General features: G+C 35.1%; 1 long non-coding RNA gene across 3 annotated transcripts; it reads right to left on the bottom strand.

The window, feature by feature from the left end:
- Positions 1–2,564: 2,564 nt before the first annotated feature.
- LOC111090796 lies at positions 2,565–18,574 on the bottom strand. 3 transcript variants are annotated; one of them, XR_005372891.1, is made up of 7 exons: positions 18,479–18,574; positions 17,156–17,264; positions 15,341–15,404; positions 10,203–10,392; positions 5,411–5,559; positions 4,577–4,646; positions 2,565–2,697 (listed from the first exon to the last, which is right to left on the bottom strand). It is a non-coding gene; the product is annotated as an uncharacterized LOC111090796 (long non-coding RNA). The 3 variants fall into 3 exon arrangements; XR_005372892.1 differs by having other exon boundaries at positions 2,577–2,697; positions 4,572–4,646; XR_005372890.1 differs by lacking the exons at positions 2,565–2,697; positions 4,577–4,646; positions 5,411–5,559 and having other exon boundaries at positions 9,865–10,392.
- Between the last annotated feature and the right edge of the window lie 1,343 nt (positions 18,575–19,917).

The raw sequence follows: 19,917 nt of genomic DNA, 5'->3' as shown, positions 1-19,917 counted from the left end.
TAGGCAATGGAGTAGTTCATATCCCATTTGTTCTGAATGTATTTCAAGGTCATGAAAGATTAAAAAGATCCAGTGTGGACGTAGAGAGAGAAAAATATAATGTCTGAGGTAAAAAAAAAATGTACTCAATGAAATTAAAGCAGACTAGGCATTGCAAAAGTAAACATTACTGAATTTGAAATTATAGCAATAGAAACTATCAAAAATAAAATGCAGGGAGAAAACTAATTTAATTGTTAAGCTATGGAACTTCATGCAGACATATGTATAATTAGGCTCCCATAAGGAGATGGGCAGGCAGAAATATATTTTAAAAATAATAGCTAGAGATTTCCAAATTTGGTGAAAATTGTGAATAGTCATAACCAAAATCTCAAAAAACTCTAAACACGAGAAACATGAAGAAACTTATACCAAACTATACCAAAGCATAACAGGAAAATTGCTCAAAAATGATGATAGCAAATGTTAAAAGTTGCCAGAAATAAAAAAAGAAAATGACATGCTACATACAGATTAATGATGATACAAAGATAAACATAATGGCATATTTCTCTTCAGAATCATTACAAAAGACATTACACTATTAAAAGAAAAAAATAAGAAACAAACAAATAAATACATAATATAATAAAATAGTCAACCTAGAACCTTGTACCAGGTAAAACTATACCTCATTAAAAAATAAAAAAAAAAATTCTGACATACAAAACTTAAAATAATTTGTACTGAGCAGAATTGGACTAAATAAACAAGGAAACACATGACAAAATCTATGAAAAGAAGTCTCCCAGACAGAAGTGAAATCACAGCAGGCAGAAAACTGATCTACACAATGAAGAACACTAACAGTGATAACTATGTGGGTAAACGTGTACAGTATTTACCAAGTAACTGGTATGATAACAATAATATAAAACCCTAAATATTGTTACATTGTTATGTGTCAAGTGGTAGATTATCACTTAAGTACAGACTGTGTGAATCGAAGATATATACTTTTGTTGACCTAAAGCAACAACCAACATAACACCAGAAAAATCTTATGCCTAACGTGCAGTAAAAACTTAACCTCTCACAAAAAGTGTGTGGCCTTTGCCACCTTACCCCGTGTTCCCATCATTGAAGAAAATCTTTCTGTCATGGCCTTGGGCTGGCCAGAGTGTAATAATGTGATTTAGGGTGCAGGAAAGCAATACCAAAAATGACCATAAATGTGATTTAAGGTAGGGAATTTGGGTGACATTTTATCAGATAACCTGGAGACTGAGATCAACCATGTGGGCGATGGACCCCAGTAAAAACTGAACACTCCGCCAAAAAAAGAAAAAAAAAAAAAACTGAACACTGAGATTCAGGTGAGCTATGGTGTGAGCAAACACACTCTGTGTGTAGTTCCCCACATGACACCAGGAAATCAATGCACCCCAACTCCATAGAGAGAGGAAGCTCCACATGTAATACTTTTCCAGACTCCAATGTGCTTCTTTCCTTGAATGACTTGAATCTGTGTTTTTCCCATAATGAACTGTACGTATTAGCAGACCAGCTTTAAATCAGTTCGGGGACTCTTTCTAGTGAATTATGAAACCTGAGAAAGATTTAGGAACCCACTTGTGATGGTTAATTTTAATTGTATGTGTCAGTATGGCTAGGCTATAATATCCAGTTATTTAATCATTCATTGATTTAAGTTTCGCCATGAAGGTATTTTGTAGTGTGGTTTCTCTACGTGATAAATTCACTTTAAATAAGCACATTACCTTCGATAACATCAGTGGGCCTCATAAATAAGTTTCCTGGAGAGAGAAGAAATTCTGCCTCAAGAATGGCGATTCGAAGTGTGCCAGAGTTTCCACCCTACCAACCTGCCCTACTGATTTTAGTTTGGACAGCACACACAGTCACATGAGCCAATTCTTTATAATATATCTCTTCATATCCTGTTTCCAGTAATAAAGACACCACTAAAAGTCTATGGCATGATATAGCAACAGAGATAAACAAAATATCACCATTAGCTAGTCCTAATCAATATATATTCAGAGGTAAGCTTCTAGGTAAATATATATATATATATATATATATATATATATATATATATATCACACCTTAGAATATTTTTGTCAAAATCATGAGTATAATGAAATTGACTTGTTGCTTGTAACTGTGCTAGATCAATTGGGGAAAGACAGGGATAAGATCAGGGCTTCAAATTCTAAATTAAACATATGTCATCATTTGCTCCAGGGATCTGATAATTCTTTCCTTCCATATGACATACACTGGTCCCTTATATTGATGACAAGTTGGTTGGACCTACTGAGCAAGAAGTAGCAATTATTCTAAACTTCTTAGTAAGACATTTGAAGATCAGATGATGGAAGATAAATCTGATGAAAAAAAATTGAGGGGGCATCCATCTCAGTGAAATTTCTAGGGGGTCCAGCAGTGAAGGACATGGTAAGGTATCCCTTCTGAGGTGGAGGATAACTTGTTGCACTTGGCCTTTCCCACAACTAAAATAAATAAATAAATAAACAAACAAACAAACAAACAATTTCCAGGGCTTTGTGCTACTCTTATTTAGTGAATGACCCAAAACTTGCTAGTTTTAAGTAGTGTCCAGAGCAAGGGAAGGCTCTGCAGCTGCAGCTCTTCCAACTGAGTAGTATGATCCAGATGATCCAATGGTACCTGAAATGGCAATGGAAGTTAGGGATTCTGTGTGGAGGTTTTGGGTGTGAATCATAGTGCAGGACTGGAGGAGTTTGAAACAAATGCCTGCCTTCCTCTCAGAAAACTAATTCCTTTTGAGCAAAAGCTCTTGGTCCATAATTGGGCCTTAATCAAGATTAAATGTTTAACCCTAGGCCACCAACCCAACCTGCCCGTCGTGGACTGGATGTTGTATGATTCACCAAGTCATAAATTTGAGCATGCTCAACTTCCATCGTGAAAGGGCTAGCACTTTTTTTTTTTTTTTTCTGGCTGAAATATATACTTTCTATGGGTATAGATGAAGTGTTTTTGCCAAAACTACCATCTGCGGACTTACCCATGGTCATGATTTTTTATGCAACATTATTTCTAATCAAATAACTCACTTCACAGCAAATGAAGGGTAGAAAAGATCTCATGCTTATGGAACTCATTGTCTTACCGTGCTTTCATCATCGTGGACCAGTTGCCTTGATAGAGGGGTGGACTAGCCTTTTGAAGATTTATTTGCAATGCCAGCTAGATAGCAATACTTTATGAGGCTGTGTCAAGGCTCTTGAGAAGCTGTTTATGGTCTGAATCAGTGTCAAATAGATGGTGTTTTTATCTCCGGGATTCACGGGTCCAAGAATCAAAGGATGGAAATGAGACTGGCACCACTCACTCCTACCCCTAGTGACCCACTATCATTTTTTTTTTCTGCTTTGTTTTATTTTGGTTGCTTTCTGTTACTTATTTGCCACTAGTCTAGAGATCATACTTTCAAAGAGAGAAATATGCCAGGAGACACATAACAATTCTATTGAATTGGAAGTACAAATCAAAATTACTTTGAGAACTAGTGTTTTTATTTCCAAACAAATACTTATTAATAACATGGATCTTTCATAAACTGTATCTCCTACAGGATAGTTAGTCTAAGTTACAGAGCATAACGAAGACATCTAATACTGTTGGCAAGTTCTGTGAGTCATTCCAGTGAATTATCAAACTTGCAGAAATTTTAGGAACCCCTCTGTGATTTTTTTTTTTTTTTTTTTTTTTTTTTTTTTTTTTTACTTTCTAGGCTATAGTACAACTAGAGCCAAAATTGAGTTGGACTATACTATACTCCAACTATACCTATAGGTATACTCAATTTTGGCTCAGGTCATGATCTCAGGTCATGATCTGAGTTGTGAGGTTGAGCCCTGTGTAGGGCTCAGACTCAGTGCCAGGTGTAAGCCTGCTTAAAATTCTCTCTCTGCCCCACCTTGCACATGCTCTCTCTTTCAAAAAAAAAAATCTTAAAAAAATTGCTAATTTAGGTTATGCTATGAAGATATTCTGTACATGTGATTAACATTTGTAATCATTTATTTGACTTTTAGAAAAGGATTACCCTCCATAATGTTGGGTGGGCCCTATCCAATAACAGAAAAAAATATATATCAGTAAATAGCTTCAAACTAGTGAAGAGCTATTGTTCCAGTTCTCTCTGGTATCTTCACCAAGTGTCTCCAGTCTAAATACTGTAATCCCAATTAGCCTGCATCTCCTCCTCTACCCTTTTAGAGTCTCTGGGGGTTCCCAGTGATTCCAGTTCCTACTGCTCAAGAAACTGTATGCTTCAGTGGTTTGGCCAACCAACTTTCCTCCCAGCCAGTTTCTTTTGCATATAGGCAATGCCTTTATCTGATATGCCACCTTGATTTGGCCTAGCCACCTACACAGGGATGCCTTCCTTTCTGTAGCTCTGAAGAGAGAACTCCAAAGTAGATCAGGATATGCATATTATCACGGCATGTAGTGCCCACCTCAGAACAGTAATGGAGACACACTCTCTTTCTTGGATCCTAGGATTTCCCTACCTCACCTGGGGCCAAGAACCATGTTGCTGAAGTGGGATGCCAACAGTCTTCTGTGATGCACCTTGCATTGTCCTGCTGGATGGAGAATGGCAAGTAAATATCTTTGCCAAGAGCCAAGAAATATGGGTGACTGATGTTTCCTTTACATATATTTTCTCTCTACACTACTTTCTATAGTTTTGTTTTTAAACAATTTTTGTATCAAAAATGTATATCTTAGTGTATATCTTTCAGAAACACAGATCTGGGGGAGGCACTTCACTCTGGTCTGTCAACTTAGAGAGAGCCCTTGAGTATGCTTCATGAGACTGGAGTACCAAGCAATGTCACTTAAGATGTTATAATGTGAATTCTCCCTGTGAGGCAACTCTTAGATACAATCTTTATTCAAAATATTTTATGTCTTCCAAGTTTATGATCATCTAGCATCAAGAACCATGATGCTTAACAGACCTCATTGGATGTTTTAAAAATCATTATTTTACCACATTTGTTGAATAAAGGAATTTACTCAATGTTATTTTTGCCAAAGTGTAGGTTTTATAATATAGTCCCACCATAATCTATCTCCATGGAAATTAGATTTCAATATTTAAATTTAATTTGTAAGAGGTTTGATTACTAATTTTAAAAATTGAATTATCCACCATTTAACTAACCACTATTACTTAGAATTAATAAGTAGGTTTTTAAGTAAATATAATTAACATTTAGAAAATTACATTTTCTCATTCAGTGAAATTGACATTTCATGTAAAATTCTAATATGCTGACCATGTTTCCACTGCATAAATTTGGTATGTCTAATCATAAATATAGGAGATGGGGTGAATTCTTACTTTTAGCTCCAGAGATCCAAACAGGAAGGAAGTTTCCAACAGAGGAACTATTCAGCTCCATTGGATCACAAAACCATAGCTGCCTAATCTGTTCTTTTTCTTCTTCTTCTCTTTACTTATTTCTTTGGGCTCAGAAGTGGAGGAGTTACCTGTTTATATACAAAAAGCAGCTAGCAAAAGTGCATTTCATTTTTTTTATGTATAGAACTTAACATTTCATATTATTTGCTTTGACAAATTATTTCTAACTCCACAAGTAAGTGAAATCTATTTAAAATTAGATTACAGAAGGTCTTTTTAGATTAGAATAATTTTTAAAGAAGTTTTATAAGTGATTCCCTAAAAACTTCCTTATTATAGTCCTGAATATACACAGTGTGTTCCTTTCTTTGTAGTGACCTCACTTAGAGCAATATTTAGCGTTCACCCTGAGCCAGTATACTTTTATCACAATATTTACATTTGTTGGTTTACAACCTTCTTGAGAGTTTTTTAGGTGGGATCTGAAACTGGTTCCCAATGGAGATCAGGGAGATGCTGAAGAAGGAGGCAGGCTATTCCAGATAAGCAGGTGGTGGATGTAGAAAGCAAGGGAATTTACATATGTGGCTTATCTTGGGCAGCCACAAGACAAGGAGATCTCCACCCCGGTCTGCCAAATCCTAAAAAAAAGTTTCTATGATGACCTTGCCTGGGTTTAGTCACATACTTAATCCAGATGGCCTCAATACCATCTTTTTATTTCAAGGCTGTGACCTTGGGGCAGCCTGTGGGAATAAGGAAGGGAAGAGGGTTGCACATTCCAAGGACAGGGGAGGGGCTTAGAAGCCTCCTATTCAGCTCATATATCAGCTGGTGGTCATGTCTTCTTGAGGACCTCCACTAACAGTATAATCCTGACGTCTCTTGCAAATTTGGAATGCATGGGTTGTTTTTTGGAATTCATTCCTAATTATTGCATAACAGCATAAAAACTATTTCACATATGTGGTGAATTGCTTTGTCACTTGCAGAAATCAATGCATGTCCCACTCATGTATCTGTTCCATTTTGATCTATTTCAAGATTCTTTTCACAATTCAGGCTGTAATGATTTTTACCACCAAATGCTTATGTTCACACCATTTTAATAGCAGTTTTAGATCTTTGAGCAACTGGTCAAATGCTTGTTCTGGGTTTTTTTCCTTTATAAGTGGGTTCGTTTTTCGTAACAAGGAAGCCAAAGTCACGTGGCACAGTAAGAAGAGAATGTATTTACCCTTAATAGTCTTATACAACAATAACGCACACATTAAACACACAAATACACACATATAAATTGAAATTTGCAGTAGCTCTGAATTACCAAAATGTGTTTGACTTTTATTATCATTGTGATATTTTTAGTGATCTCTATAGAAATTGAACAGATGGCTTCATGTTATAATGGAGGAACAATTATCATTAAATGGGTAATGATCTACAACATGTGAAAAAGAGAAAAAATAAAATTCTTTTTATAGGTTTTCAGGAGATGTTTCTTTTTCAAATAGGTAATAATTTTGTGCACTCTTCTATACTTCTTTTGAAAAAAAAATGGCAAAAATACTGATTAAAAATGCATGTATACTCACACTGGTGTGTTGTTCCTAAGACATGTCTCTCTCATGAAATCCACACCTTCTCTAACACTGTCCTGACAGCTTACATTGCAGAGTCTTGTAAATACACAAGCTCAAGAAAGTGTCATAAAGGATGCAAATTCTTGTACATAGTATTAAAAAAAAAAAGCACAGAAGAAAGAATTAACTCTCTTAAAGCCTGCTGGTGAGGATAAATCAAAGAGCAAAATTTCAAAGGAATTTGGAGGCAGCTGGATTGGAAAAATCAGTATGTGGACATTTAACCAAATCATGCACAGCAATTGCAAATAGTCAGGCATTGTTCTTGGAACATAAAGATAATGCTTTTAGAAAGGAAGATTTGGGGACAGAGTGAGAGAGAAGGTGCCAGAGAAACAGATCTCTGGATTTAGACACACCTTCACTCCCCCTACCTCAACACACACAAATACCATCTCTTTCCTGGGCTCTAAACTGTACCTCGTTCCTGCTCAGGGACCCCTTGAGATACTTGAGCTGTGTAGGCCATTACTACAGGCCAAGAAAAGCATTTGCATGACTTTAAGGATGAGCATTTGGAAAGGAAGAAGGATATAATTCATAGAGCCTAGACAAAATATTAAAAATATATATTAGCAGAATTTAAGTTCATGACTTTTTGTCTGTAATCTTTCGGCAGTATTCCAAGAATTACATGCTCTCCAGAGACAACTTATGTTATCTTCATATGGATCTGAATGTGAATCCTCTTTCTCACTTCCCACCTGTAGACAGAACTCTCAATTTGTACCATGCTCTCTGGAACAGCCGTTCCACTGTAAACAAACTTCTCCCATTGTTCCTCTAGCTCACAGTGGACATGTCTCCTCACCCCAACTGAAATATGATCTTAACTACCTTACCTTACTTGAAATAAATCTGCCTTCTCATATCCTCCACATCCACCGGGTGGGTGTCTGTGACATCTGTAGGTAGTCCTTGACCCAGCGGTAATGCATTAGACAAGCTCACACAGGGATATCACCTTGGATTAACCACTGATTCCCCTTGTTCCTAAATTGGTTTTCTCTTGGTGATATCCACAGTTTGTTGTTGTTGTTTCCACTTCTATTCTTAAATAAATTTCTTGGCTTAAATATCCAACGTCCCCAATTTTCATAATTCCTTACACTGCACTTGAGAAACTCATTCCCTTAACCACTCTCTGCATCTTGCTATTCCAAGACTGTTTCACCTCTTTGATCTTAAATTCCTAGGCACTCCAACCCTCCAATTCTAATTAGTTCTTCTACCTTTGACTTTCACACTGTAATCCTATGTCAGTGTGCTCCAGGAATTCACCAAGACACCCACTCTGTTGTATTCATGATTTTCTCATTCCCTTCCTCCACCAATTGAGACTGCATGATCTGATATGCTTGCCACTTTTCATAATTTTGTAACATATACCTTAGAACCTAAGAATTTCCATTAGTTAGGTAGCGATGGAGAAACTGGAATAGCCATTCAGGCTTTGGTTACTGCAAATTCTTGAAATCAGACCTGAATTAGGTATACTTAAATATTTACTTATAATTTTTCTGCATTTAATATTCATTTTCTCAGCCAATAGTTTCAAACATTTTTTTACTCAAACTCTCATCGTTTCTTCATTTTCACAATGACACAGATAAAGATGTCTTTATCTTACATCTTCTTTAATAGAAGCCCTCTGATAAGATCTATCTTACCTGTACCTACTCCTAATGTTTAGAAAATTACTGAATCCAATAAATGTTGTTCTCTTTTCTAGTATCAGAAGAATAATAACTTATCATACTATTCTAACATCAGAGCCCATCGCAAGAGGTCAGTGTACAGAGCCAGAAAATATGGAGAGCCATCAAAACATTCTAAGCAGCAGAGGGGCTTATCAGAATCATGGCATGGTTTATCAGATGCATATTTTAAAGAGATAAGTGGGCTGTATTGTTGAAGGAAGCTTGGTAGCAGTCTGGAATCCCTAAATACTATTAGAGAAGAAATGGTGGGAATGAAAGGCCGGGTAAATCATGTTAAGTGGCAAGGTCAGAATCATTAAAATTTGTTGAGTCATACTGAGATTATGTGGAGAAAGCCCAGTGCAATCCTCTTGTAATTTTTCTGTTGAGCTGCCAGTGAGTGCAACATGAATCACAGGCTCAGTAGCAGTTCCAAGTAAAGATTCTAAGTTTCTTGGATGTTTTAAATTAAAGGTACCTAAAGCGTTTTCATGTAAAAACACAGTAGTCAATCAGATGTACTCAACAGATACCCCTGGGTTGTATATAGAAAACTGAGATTTATCATAGAGATGTGTGGCTGCATCTCCTGGGTGAACACAAGTCACCCATGCATTGTATATAGACTGAGAAAAACAGATGCTTTAAGACAGACTACTATAGATAACTAGCATTTAATGGTTAAAACAAATAAACAGACCCGACTACAAAGACAGAAAAGCCATAGAATTAAAACCAAGAAAAAGCAGTTTGAAAAACTGTGAGATGAATGAGTGTTAGAAACTGGTTCATCTGTATAGTTTCTAATTCTGGAGGAAATCAGAATTTTGTTCAGGGCTGTGTTCTGTATCTGTGACATATGTCAAGTGTAAGGATGGAAATTCAGCTCTAGAAATGTCAAGTTTAAGTGGACATTTAAAAAAAAGTTTTTATTTTGAAATAACTTTGGATTTATGTAAGAGTTGCAAAAATAGTATAGTTCCTGTAAACGCTTCAGTGGTTTTTCCTGATGTTAACATCTTATACAACCAATGTATGTTGATTAAAACTAAGAAATTAAGATTGGTACAATATTATTGCAATACTAGAGCTTTTATTTGCATTTCAGTGGTTCCACTAATGTCCTTTTCAATAGTGTCTCTTTTATGTAGGAGAATGTACTCAGCATAAAACATGGCATATTCATCATTTTTCCTTAGTCCTCTCTGGTCTGTTAGTTTCTTGTTTTTCTTTTGCTTTTATTATTCTGATACTTTTGAAGAATACTGATCGGATAGTTTGTTGAATGTTCTCCATTTTGATTTGTCTGACATTCACCATCATTAGACTGAGGCTATGGATTTGGGGGAAGAACACCACAGAGTTAAGTGCTCTTCTCATTACATCATACCAGACACAACAGCAATGTGTCTTTTCACTAGTGATGCTAACCTTGGCCTCTTGATAAGTGATATCTTCCAGCTTCTTCTACTGCAAATTTACTGTTATTTATTTATCATGCTCTAGTCTCTGGAAGTAGCTCACTAGGAAGAGAATGTTATTTAACAAGCTCATTTTGTAATTATGGAATTTGAAGACAGGAACCAGGGGTCTTTCAAAATATGAAGATGTAGGCAAATCTCTGGAAAAAAAATTTAAAAAGATAAATTTGAAATTAACATTCAAGTCTGATTTTGGAAATAAAAATCTTGAATAATAAGGATACCTTGAAAAAAAAAAAATAAGGATACCTTGAATGGCACAATTTCCTTCAGACACATAAATAATTGCTCTAGGTAAGAAAGGAGAATACCATCCCCTCATGAGACACTTCAAGATGCAACTTAGGTGAATTGTCACCTAACCCTCTGGATTAGGTTCCTCAACAAGGAAATGAAGAATGAGGCCATGTTGCCTAATAGATATGTTAATTCTACTGCTCAAGTCTTGTGACTTTTTTTTTTTTCAATTTCACCATTCAGTTAACAGACAGAAATTTTTCAGTGTTCTTCCTGTAGAATAAGGATTCCAAAGAGAAAAAATAAAAATAATCATCATTCATTTTTTGAGACAGTAGGTAGTTTCAGTTTTTGATGAAGACAATGCTCTTGAAACCGTGACTTTCAACTAAGATCCCGAGAGAAAAAAAAAAAAATATATATATATAGATTTGTATCAATTCCAAAACCATAACTTCAATAGTAAGATCTTAACAATTAAAAAAATTTAAAAAATCAAGCATATTTGGAAAAGCAAGATCTATTTGCTAACCAAATGTAAATATGGTTCAATATAAAGTTGAAAGAAGACAATCAGAGATGATGTGACCAGGGTGGGACACTGGTAGCCAGGAAGGGAATTGGTGTCAATTCCTGTCACAAGAGGAACTGCAGACAGAAAAAAAAACTCTTCACCTTCATAAGGTTTGCACAATGATTGATCCTGGAGTAGAAGTTGACATTGTGTGTGGGCAGTAAAAGGCAATGAGTGAGGGGAGATGAGAATGCTTGTGGCTCTGAAGGCATCTTCCTAGGGTCCAGTAAATCCCAGTGTGGCATGAAAAGAGTAGTTTATATTATCCGTTTCCTGAGAATGGGAAAGTGCAGGCTTACATGGATGGAAGGGGGAGGAGGAGGTAGGATGGAGCCACAGGCACCAGGCTACTGCAGGCAGCAGAGACATTTATTCCTATACCTTGTTCATAACCCAATAGAGGACAACTAAAAAAGAAAAGTAAAGACCAGACGAGCATCTCCATCCTGGATGTTAAGCAGTTCTCTCTTGAAATAAGAAGCAACCAGAAAAAGGAGGTGGGCAAGAATAAAGAATGGAGAATCCTGAATTGACTAATTAGCGATTTGAAAGAATTTTAATGAAAAAAAAATCACAGAGAAACAGCATCAGATGCTCAGTAAAGGTGGCAAAACATTTTTGTTTTGTTTTGTTTTGTTTTTTGAGCACTGCAGTAGGGGAGAGACTCCAGTATAAATTGATCTCAATGGGTGCCTGGGAGGTTCAGGGGATTAAACTTTGGACTCTTGATTTTGGCTGAAGTCATGATCTTAGGGTGGTGAGATTCGGTGGTGATGAGCATGCAGTCTGCTTAGGATTCTCTCTCTCCTTGTCTTTCTACCCTCCCTCCACCCCAGTCTCATGCTCTCTCTCTCTCTCTCTTAAAAAAACAAAACAAAACAAAACAAAAAAACAGAAAAACAAAACAAAAAACCTTGATCTCAAATCTAACTGACAAAGTTGGCTGAAGTTTAAAGGGAAACAGAGAGGAAACAAAAAGGAGCTATGGGGAAGTACCAAGGGGAAAAGACAAAAAGGGAACAGAGGACACAGGGGAGATAGCAATTTCAGAAGGAGGATGATTGAAAACTTCTTGAAGACAGTTTGGCTGTGGACACAGTGTATCTTCTGGTTTAGCAGTATTATATTTTCCTGAGCAAAGAGAACAAGGCCTAGGGTTGACTTTAGTGACAGGCCTGGTACAGATGGAAACCTGGCAAAAATGAGTTAATTCTCTCCACACAGTGTTTGGACATGTTTTTGTGTTGTGTGGGAGTTCACAATTCCCAAGGAATACTCTCTCTGTAAATTCTCACGATCCAATTTTCAATTATCAAGAACTTGAATGAGACTCCTAGGTTAGTTCAATTATCAAGAAATAAAGAACAGTCTTAAAAATCATATCTGAGATTGTTTTTAATGCCTGAGTAGTAATGTAACTTTTAATACCAGTACAAACTAGTGGTATTAAAAGCTTTTTACCCCATCTGTGAGAGAATAAAAGGGCATTTTCAATTCCAACACACGTAGTACCATTCAGCTTCCATAAAACAAACAGCAGGGAAGACTGAGATGCTAGGCCACATACTATAGAAGGATAGCAACACCAACTCTATTAGCAAGAAAAGTTTCATTTGGGAGCCAAGTTGAACCTCATCAGCAAATAAAATTCCATCTGATGCTTGAATAATAAGCATAGTGGGAATTGTGGGCTGTTTCTCTCACAAAGTGGATGATAATCACCCTGGAGAGTGCTAATGCAAGCGGAGTTGTCTGGACTTAAGTTTGAGTTCTGGAAGGCTCAGGAATATCCTGCTTTTTCTGTCCCTTTGCTATGTAGGCACACCCAAAGCTAATTTAGCTGTTTCTTGGCATCCTTTTCTCTACCAACCATCATCTAAACTTTGGTTCTGTTGTCTGATGTTATAGCATTCTCTCCCAGCAAACTGACACCTCACAATTTGGGGTATTAGTTAATATCTGCCCAGTACTCATAACCTTGCCCCTAGTGTCATTTCTGTGGCTCAGATGTTTTTAATTATTTTTAGATTGGAACATTACAAAAATGGAAGGAAGAAAGACATATATATGGATAAGTTATGTGGAAAAATGCATTTAATCATAATATTCAATATTTTGTTGTTGTGAAAAATAAGTCTAATGAAAAATTATTTGCTTGCAAAATCCCTCCAGATAAATTATAGAGATAAACTTGAATTCTAAATTTAAATGATATCCCCAGTTTCTGAATAAGCAGGGATTAATTAATAAGATATTTAATTAGTTAATTTAGACACTTAATAAGGGCAGTTATAGGAGGTATCCTAATTATTTGGGAATTTTCACACACAAGATGGTAATGATTACCAATTATATATAAAATATATAATAGTGAATTATTTTTAATCCTTGGAATTATTTTCAGAAGAGATTTGTCAGAACAAAAACTTGAAATTTAAATGTGATATTTCTCAAAAGATGATATTCAATATAAACATTTAAAAATAAATAAATTAGAAAAATAGATATATTTAACTTATGAATAGAATTAATTATTAATATAGTAACATAAGTAATTAGACAGTTGATCCAGGGGTTGTTGCTATACAAATATTTGATGAGAAAGAAAATAGCAAAAAATTTTATCAACTAACTTTTTTTTTTTCCAACTAACTCTTTAAGTTACTTTGCATCATTTGGCTAAGTGAAATTTCTAATTGAGGACTCAATTACTGCTCCTGTGTCTCTAGTTACACTCTCCATAAAAGCTGGGATAGGAAATCTAGAGAGTGGTGTCAACAAGATTGTGGAGACTATAGGAAAATAAAATTACAAGCCAACATACCTGATGAACAGAGATGTAAGTATCTTCAACAAAATACTAGCATTCCAAATTCCACAGCAGAGTAGGAAAATTATAAATCATGATCAAGTGGGATTTATCACTGTGATCAAGTATAGTGCAATATATAAAAATCAATACATGCGACATGCTATATTACAGGCTGACATTAGCTGTCAATACAAGGATGCCCACTCGACCACTTGCACTTAATATCAGAGTAAAAGTCATAGACAGAGAAGTTAGCCAAGAATAATGAATCAAAGGCATCCAAATAGGAAGAGAAGACATGAAAAATGTGTTTGCAGATGACATGGTCTTACACAGAGAATCCTAAAGGCTCTACCAAAAAACTATTAGAATAAATGAGTTCAGTAAAATTGTAGGATACAAAATCAATATACAAAAATTAGTTTCATTTGTATACATTAACAATGAACTACCCAAAAAAAGAAGTTATGAAAACAATCCCACTTATAATACCATACAAAACATAACCAGGAATGAATTTGCCCAAGAAAGTGAAAGATCTGTATGCTGAAAACTCTAAGACATTGATGTGATAAATTGAAAAACACAAATAAGTGGAAATATATCCCATCTTCATTGATCAGAAGAATTGATATTGCTTAAATAGTCATATTACTCAAAATAATCTGCAGATTCTGTGCAATCTCTATCAAAATCCCATTGGCATTTTTACAGAAGTAGAAAAAACAATTTTAAATTCATTTTGGTCCACAAAGGACCTCAGTAGCCCAAGTAATCTTGAGCAAGAAGAACAAATCTGGGAGCATCTCAGTTTTTGATTCTGAACTATGTAACAAACTAATCAAATAACATGGTACAGCTGTGAAAACAGACATATAAAAAATATAGTAGAATGGAGAATCCAGAAATAAACCTATCCATACATTCAATGAATTTTTGAGGAGGGCACCAGCTAAAGGGCACCCACACAAGGGGGAAAGAATAATATCTTCAAAAAATGGTGTTATGAAAACTGTGTTCCACATGAAAAATGAAGCTGAACTGATAACTTGTACCATTCTCCAAAATACATTCATAAAGGAGTAAAGACCTAAGTGACCTGGAACCATAGAACTCCTAGAAGAAAACAGGTGGAAAACTCCTAGATACAGTACTTGGCAACGATATTTTTGCTGTGACACCAGAAGCAAAGAGGACAAAAGAAAAAAGAACACACTTCAGCACAACAAAAGAAACCATCTTCAAAAAGAAAAGGCATATGCAATGGGAGAGAATATTTGCAAAACACATACCTGATAAAGGTTTAATATCCAAAATATAAAAGTGGTTCATAAGCCAAAAAAAAACCAAAAAAACAAAAACCAAAAACAAATATCCAATTAAAAAATAAGCAAGGACCTAAATAGATTTTTTTCCCCCAAAGAAGATGTGTAAATGGCCAATAGGTATATGAAAAAGTACTTACTCTTCATCAGGAAAATGGAAATAAAACTACAGTAAGATATCACCTTGTGGCTGGCAGGATGGCTCTTGTAAAGAAAACAAAAGATAACAAGTGTTAGTGAGGATGTGAAGAAAAGAGACTCCTATGCACTATTGGTAGGATCGTAAATTAGTGCAGCCGCTGTGAAAAACAGTATGGAGATTCTTCAAGAAACTAAAAATGGAAGTATCATGTGATCCAGTGATCCCAGTTCTCGGTATATACCCAAAGAAAATTAAATCATAGGATGCCTGGGTGGCTCAGTGGTTGAGCGTCTGCCTTTGGCTCAGGGCATGATCCCAGAGTTCTGGGATCTAGTCCCACGTGGGGCTTCTGCATGGAGCCTGCTTCTCCCTCTGTCTGTGTCTCTGCCTCTCTCTGTGTGTCTTTCATGAATAAATAAATAAAATCTTTAAACAAAACAAAACAAAAAAAAAAAGAAAATTAAATCACCATGTCTAGGAGATATCTACATTTTTATGTTCATTGCAATATTATTCACAATAGCCAAGGTATGGAAATCTCATATATATGTATGTATATATGTATGTCTTTGTATATGTAATATGATGTAATATAATTGTATATATATATTGGCACATCTTTCAACCATAAAAATGAAGAAAATCCTGCCATTTGCAACAACATGGGTGAACCTAGGGGGCATTATACTGAGTGAAGTAAGCCTGAGAGAGAAACACGTACTGTATGCCATCAGTTATATGTGGAATTAAAAAAAAAAATGAACAAAACAACAACAACAACAACAAAAAACAAGAGTAGAATGGTGGTTGCTTGCAGCTTCGTGGTGAGGGAAATGGGGAACATTGGTCAAAGGATTCAAACTCTCAGGTATAAGATTAGAGACAGCATAGTGACCTTGAACATGGGTTTGAACACTGCAGGTCTTACAGATTTCTTTTTCTTTTTATATATATACAGTACTGTAAATGTATTTTCTCTTCCTTATGATTTCCTTAATGATCAATAATTTTCTTTTCTCTAGTTTACTTTATCGTAAGAATATAGTATATAATGCATATAACAGAGAATATGTGTTAACTGTGTTAGTGATAAGGCTTCCAGTTAACAGTAGGCAGTTAGTGGTTAAGTTTTGGGGGATTCAAAAGGTAAACATAGGTTTTCAACTGCACCGGGGTTTGGCACCCCACATCCCCATGCTGTTCAAAGGGTCAACAGTTCATCAAATACTGAATTGCAAACTTGAAATTTGCCAAAAGTAAATTTTAAACATTCACACCAGGAGGAAAAAAAAAAAAAGTAACTGAGGTAATGGGTTGTTAACTTGATTGTGGTGATTATCTCACAATGTATTTGTATAGCAAGTCCTCACATATACATCTCAAATATATATGATTTTATCTTTCAGTTTTACCTTAATGAAGCTAAAAAAAATAAAAAAAAATTAAATTACTTAAATTTTAAAGATAATATGTGTATGAGGAATGGATTTAAATTAAATCAGCACTTTTAGTGCAGGGATAAGAACCACATGCTCAGCAGTTATTAATTCAACCTTTTTATATGATTTACATTACCTAAATTTCAGTGAAACTGTCAATCCAATTGAGAGAATGCTGTGACTCGAGGGACCATGTAACTGGCAGGAATAACACACAATTTAAACCATTTTATCCTTGATCAGTGCATAATTGATAATGTCCTTTTCTGGACACATATTATTTTTTTTTAACTTTCTGAAAACCTCTCTATTAGCATGAATTAGCTTCATTATTTTTCAATGGTTAGACTAAAGGAAAAAAGGAATCTACTCACCCTAGGCAATGTTTCTCAAGTTCCCAGTACAAACCATCATCTGGTCCAATCCTCTTTGAATTTTGGCTTAATCTCAAATCTCAGAGTAAAAGTAATATCCATATTTTGGCTAAAACAATATCGATGTTATTTGAGATTATTCTTTAGTACAATTTTGCTCAAAGTAAAATATCACATTTATAAATTTTCAGAACCCAAATTATATACTCCTTTGTGACTGCTCTATAGATTCATTATTTTTGTTTTATATGATGATTTTAGCTTTCAGTCTTCCTATTCCAATTTTCATTTATTGGTGTTTATTTTGTTTATCTGCATTTCTGTTTGCAAATCATCATAAATCAATTTTTGATACACAACGAGTCATAAATGAATAATGAGATATAATTAGATGGATATTGACATTATCAAATTCATTTAAATCAGAACATATTCTGTTAAGATTGCACTAATTAGTTTTTTCCTTTTGAGGAAATCGCAAGTCAAACTTCTCATCAAGGAGAAGTTAATTTAGTTGCCAATGGCTATGTTTAATGACCCAATGGCATTTGCTTCCACTTTATGGGCTTAAGTAGTCAAGGTTAGCGTCCCAAAAGCTGTTTTATTTTTTATCATTCTGTCTTCATTTTTTTTTCTGTCTTCATTTTGAAGAGTTAAACTAAAGAATAAGAATAATTCTGAACAGAATAATTCTGTTCTTTAAATAAACAAATTAAAGATAATTTAGGATGTTTTATTTAAATATAATTTCTAGAAAAATAACAAAATAAGCAATGTAGTGGTAAAATTATTCACATAACCAAAACTTTTTATTTTTGTTATTGGTTCTGTTAAACACACTTCTCATTAGACTAGTACTGGGCTCTGACATCAGGCCAAGAGATTTTAACAATCAGGAAACCTTCCTGATAGTACCTTAGAAAGAACTTGGAAAACCAGGCATAGTTCAAGGTAAACCGAATGGCCTCTCTCTTCGGGTACAAAACAGATATGATACTCAGCAGTTTTGATGTGAAATGTGTAATTAACTGCTCACGTGTCCTAAGTACGGTATAGTGGCCTTCTTTTCTTTGTACCTCTTAAATGGTAATGCCAAGAAGTATGCTTTCCACTAAAATAATTTTTGGCCTTACCATTTAGGCAGAACAGAGGAAGAAGGAAAGCCACTATCACTCATATAATTTAATACTGTTCCAAATATTCTAGCTAATAAGGTAGATTGAAAAGTAAAACAACAAAAGATAGAAGATAACAATATCAAGAAAGAAACTTATTGTCACTTCCTATCTCTCTTAGGCTCAGATCTGTTCTATGTGGCCTTACCATGGTGGCCTCAGAGCAGCTGGACAGATCACAGGTTGACTCAGGACCCTGAAGAATAGAACCTAAGCTGTGTTATCCTTTATGACCTAAGCCTTAGGGCTCACTCTGCCATATTCATCAATTATAGGGGCCTCACTAGCTGAGCCAAGATGTCTTCAGGAGAGACACAAAGGTCACCTTGTAGACAAAGGCTAAATCTGGGGGAGATTGCCTCAGCCCTCATTAGGACATATCACCTGCAAATCCAGTGTTCCACCTGAAAATAGAAACAAAAACAAAAAATGATATATTTATATCCATCTATGTCACGTGACACCTGAAGGAAACCAAAACACTTTATTAAGAGAGTTGATTTGTCTTTAAAGCTTTGAACACGTGCAGAAGTAAGCCACATTTCTGAATGAAAATAGTAACTTTTGTAAAGATGATATACATATATTTCATATAGTTCAATAAAATTTCAAGAGAGTTTAATTTTTTCAATAAGTCAGAATTATTCTAAAGTACATCTGTGGGGATCCTTGGGTGGCTCAGCAGTTAGGCAACTGCCTTCGGCCCAGGGGGTGATCCTGGAGTCCTGGGATGGAGTCCCACGTAGGGCTCCCTGCATGGAGCCTGATTCTCTCTCTGCCTATGTCTCTGCCTCTCTTTCTGTGTCTCTCATGAATAAATAAATAAAATCTTAAAAAAATAAATAAATAAAATACATCTGTCGAAAGAGATATATGAAACTAGCAAGGTCCCCTTTGGCAAAAAAAGTATGAAGAGGAGAGCTTTTAATTAACAAATAATAAATAGAGAGTAAACTAAAATTATTAAAGTTATACAATGTCAGTTAAAGAAATAATCATCTGCTCAGTGGAATAAAATAAATATTGCGGACATAATATAAGTAAAAATAAGAATTGGATATATGATAGAAATGGCATTTGAAGTCAATCGAGAAAAAGATGTATTATGTAATTATTTATTAAATAAGGTTTGCTTTGGAAAAAATAAATTACAGGTGTGTAGCTTGCATTTGAAACACAAGTGACCAAATTCCTGATGTATTAAAGAGAAAACTGTAGGGGCTCCTGGGTGACTCAGTGGTTAAGAGTCTGTCTTTGGCTCAGGTTGTGAATCCCAGGTCCTGGGATCGAATCCCAGGTCCTGGGATCGAGTCCCAGGTCGGGCTCCCCATGGGGAGCCTGCTTCTCCCTCTGCCCATGTCTCTGCCTCTCTCTGTGTCTCACATGAATAAATAAATGAAATATTTAAAAAATAAATAAAAGAGAAAACTGTAAAAATTAAATCATAAAGATAAAAATATATGAGGTTAATACAATAGAAATATAATACATCACAGCACAATCATATATGATATACAATCACAAACTTATAGTCTCGTTTTTTTAATTTTTTTTATTGATTTATGATAGTCACACAGAGAGAGAGAG

Source organism: Canis lupus, chromosome 18 (assembly GCF_011100685.1).
Source record: "Canis lupus familiaris isolate Mischka breed German Shepherd chromosome 18, alternate assembly UU_Cfam_GSD_1.0, whole genome shotgun sequence".
Lineage (NCBI taxonomy): Eukaryota > Metazoa > Chordata > Mammalia > Carnivora > Canidae > Canis > Canis lupus.
This window is presented reverse-complemented; position numbering and strand designations above follow the sequence as displayed.